We start from the raw sequence: 4,456 nt of genomic DNA on the forward strand, positions 1-4,456 counted from the left end.
AAATAAATAAATAAATACACTGTATACAAAACAAAACAAACAAAAGTAATTATCATAAATAATAATAATAATTATAGAAATGACACTTAAATGCACAACAGGGTAATCAAGTCACACTTCAAAGGATGACTGATACTAGATCCATGCCTGAAGTAACAATCTGAATAAAATTCTCCTACATGTCAACATCCATGTGATTTCCATTCACTTTAGCTAACATTTTTTCATATGATACATTCTCTATCATAGATTCAATCCACATTTTAAGTGAAGGACATTGAATATCTTTCCAAAATCTAAGTATCAGTCGTACTGCCGTGATTACACCGACAGTAACAAGGGAAAACTCGTTATTTTTAATCTGAGGAATCTCCGATTTATCTCCTAAAAGACAAATCCTTGATGAAAATGGAAGGTTAAATCCCAAACTTCTTCCAAGATATTTCAACACAATTTCCCAAAAAGGTTGAATCTTTGAACATTGCCAGAGAGCATGAATGTATGTGCCAGTTTCTTGTTTACATTTCCAGCATTTATTATCAATCAGACAACCCATTCTAAAAAGTCGCACTGGTGTATAATAATACCTATGTAATACCTTATACTGGATAAATTTACCTCTTGCTTCCTTTATGTACCTTCCACTGTAGGACAAAATTCTGTTCCAAGTGTCCTTATCTATGTCACTATTAATGTCTCTTTGCCAAATCAATCTCAAGTTTTCACAGTTCTTATCACCAATCCTTAAACTGAGTTGATAAAATTTAGATGATTTTTGAAGGGGTCTTGGTATTTCGCAAAATTTTTCTAAAACATTATTTTCTTGTCCCATAGAAACCTTTGCCACCAAACAGTTTCTAATCTGTAAATATTTCCAGAAGTGATCCCGGCCTTCTAAATAACATTTTTCTTTTAAATTAGTATAAGATAAAAGCGTATCATCACTAAATAAATCCTTTAGAGTACGTATTCCACTTCTAAACCATTGTCCCCAAAACAGGGGCTTTTTCCCTACCTTAACATAAGGATTATTCCATACTGATGAGTAATGCTGACACATGTGAGAAATCTTACATCTCCTGTGGACGATTTTCCAAACCTCTTTAGAATTAAGCAATATTGGGTTGGTCATATGATGCTGTAAGTTCCCCTCTGGGTTTTGTGAAAAAGCCTCTATTGGCCGAAAAGGATAAGTAAGTTGTCGTTCTATTAATACCCAATCTAAATCTAACTCCTCTTCCTCCCAGTGTCTAGTGAGCTTAGACATTTCAAATGCTATTTTATAGAGCTCTACATTCGGTAATGCTAAACCTCCCCTATCTCTAGGCAAACATAATTTATTAACGCCAATCCTGGGTCTTTTACCTTCCCACAAAAAATTCTTAATCATAGCATTATATCGCTTATATATCTGGTGAGGCATAGTAACAGGGACCATCCCAGATATGTAATTAAACTGTGGTGCTATCGTCATCTTTATTATATTAATCTTTCCCCACAAAGTTAACATAATTTTCTTCCAACTATCTAATTTTGTTTGTATTTTCTGCAACAAAGGTACCATATTCAAATTCAATATATTCTCTAAATTAGGGCTTAGGTGGATACCTAAATATCTAATCCCTTTATTTATCCATTTAAACTTAAATGCACTGACTGAGGAAGAAAAACACACTGCTGATACTGGCATAGCCTCTGACTTATGCCAGTTGATTTTATATCCTGAAAATTTAGAATAGGATTCAATCATATTAAGGAGTACTGGTAAGGAGCCTGCAGGGTCTTTAACTACTAGCAATATGTCATCGGCATATAACAGTAACTTATGTTCTCTTTCCCCTGCAAATACACCTTTAATTCTTGGTTCCTCTCTAATCATTGAAGCAAGCGGTTCCAAAACTAATGTAAAAAGTAGTGGACTAAGAGGGCAGCCTTGGCGGGTAGACCTAGATAGATTAAAAAAGGATGATGTTAGTCCATTAGTTACTACAGCTGCTTTAGGATTGGAGTAAAGAATTTTAACCCACTTCACAAAACCTGAACCAAAGCCAAATTTTCCTAAAGCCTCAAAAAGAAACCCCCACTCCACCCTATCGAAGGCCTTTTCCGCATCAAGCGATATTGCAGCAATGGGATCTAGATTAGAGTGATTCATCCACATAAGATGTAATAGCCTTCTCATATTGTCAGACGAAGATCTATTTTTAATAAAGCCCACCTGGTCTCTGTGTATAATTTTAGGTAAAATACTTTCTAATCGTAAGGCTAATAATTTTGTTAACACTTTACAATCTACATTTAATAAACTTATGGGACGGTAATTAGCAGGATCCATCGTGTCTCTATCCGGTTTTGGTATGAGTGATATTAAGGCTTCATTAAAACTGTCAGGCAACATATCATTCTCAAGTACCTCTGCATATACCTCAGTTAATATTGGGGTCAACTCATCGACAAACTTCTTATAATATTCTCCTGGGAATCCGTCAGAGCCTGGTGATTTTCCAGATTTCAAAGACATTATAACAAGTTCTGACCTCCTCTTGTGTTATAGGTCCATCTATTGAGGCTCGTTCGTCAGGGGTTAAAGTGGGCAATGTAACATTAGCTAGAAAGTCTTTTAACTCCTTCTGACTGTAAATGGATTCTGATGTGTACAGTTTTGAATAGTACTGGTTGAAAACCCTATTAATTTCTTTGTTGGAGGTGAGCACCTTATTTCCCTCCTTAATTGCAGGTATGACGTGACACGCTTCATGTTGTTTTATCTGTCTAGCAAGGAGTTTCCCCGCTTTTTCCCCACTCTCATAATACTTGGTCTTCAATCTAAATAATGCATATTCTGCTTTTTTATTAAAGAATTCATGAAGATCAAATTTTAATTGACTTTTTTAGTCATTCTGAAAGTATATCGACTTTTAATAAGATGGCTACAGCTACCAACTGTAATTAGGACGGTGATAGATTTACAACAGTAAATTCCACTCACTTTCAACTAACTTAAACATCACATTCAGTTTTTAAATATATAGTTTTGAAAGTATATTATTTCTGTAAAAAGGATTCTTTTTAAAAGTATGCTAATGCTAGTATGCATTAAAGTATGCTAGTGTGGAAACACAGGGTTTCAGTGTACGATTTACTTCTCTTTGAGAAATCTCTCAAAGCTACAGCTTCAGCAGACTGTCATATGTATTATTTTTCTGATATTTTATGGCACTTTGTCTTCAGCATACACCTGCATTTTTTACTAAACATTTCCTTTTGTGCTACACAAAAGTAATACGGGTATAGAACGGCAAGAGGGTGAGGAAAAATGACAATTCACATTTTTAGGTGAACTTCTTGCCCTCGCTTCGGCTAAGCGCATAGGGGATTTACATGCGTTTTCTGTGCACAGCGATTGTATTCGCTTTGGACTCGGTCACTGCAGCGTCATTCTCCGGCCGAGACCAGGCAACGTGCCTAAATCCCTATCTACCCCCTTCAGAGCGCAAACTGTTTCGCTGTCTGCCCTGTCTTCTGAGTCATCGACGTCGCGTGATGCGAACACTCAGACTTCGGTGTGCCCCGTCAGGGCTTTGAGGATTTACATTTACATTTCATAAAGTTTTTATTGGTTTTCTTTATACATAACAAAACATACCAGTACAAAAATAAATAAATAAATACACTGTATACAAAACAAAACAAACAAAAGTAATTATCATAAATAATAATAATAATAATTATAGAAATGACACTTAAATGCACAACAGGGTAATCAAGTCACACTTCAAAGGATGACTGATACTAGATCCATGCCTGAAGTAACAATCTGAATAAAATTCTCCCACATGTCAACATCCATGTGATTTCCATTCACTTTAGCTAACATTTTTTCATATGATACATTCTCTATCATAGATTCAATCCACATTTTAAGTGAAGGACATTGAATATCTTTCCAAAATCTAAGTATCAGTCGTACTGCCGTGATTACACCGACAGTAACAAGGGAAAACTCGTTATTTTTAATCTGAGGAATCTCCGATTTATCTCCTAAAAGACAAATCCTTGATGAAAATGGAAGGTTAAATCCCAAACTTCTTCCAAGATATTTCAACACAATTTCCCAAAAAGGTTGAATCTTTGAACATTGCCAGAGAGCATGAATGTATGTGCCAGTTTCTTGTTTACATTTCCAGCATTTATTATCAATCAGACAACCCATTCTAAAAAGTCGCACTGGTGTATAATAATACCTATGTAATACCTTATACTGGATAAATTTACCTCTTGCTTCCTTTATGTACCTTCCACTGTAGGACAAAATTCTGTTCCAAGTGTCCTTATCTATGTCACTATTAATGTCTCTTTGCCAAATCAATCTCAAGTTTTCACAGTTCTTATCACCAATCCTTAAACTGAGTTGATAAAATTTAGATGATTTTTGAAGGGGTCTTGGTAGTTCGCA

Source organism: Sinocyclocheilus rhinocerous, unplaced genomic scaffold, assembly GCF_001515625.1.
Source record: "Sinocyclocheilus rhinocerous isolate Xijiao unplaced genomic scaffold, SAMN03320098_v1.1 scaffold2524, whole genome shotgun sequence".
Classification (NCBI taxonomy): Eukaryota; Metazoa; Chordata; class Actinopteri; order Cypriniformes; family Cyprinidae; genus Sinocyclocheilus; species Sinocyclocheilus rhinocerous.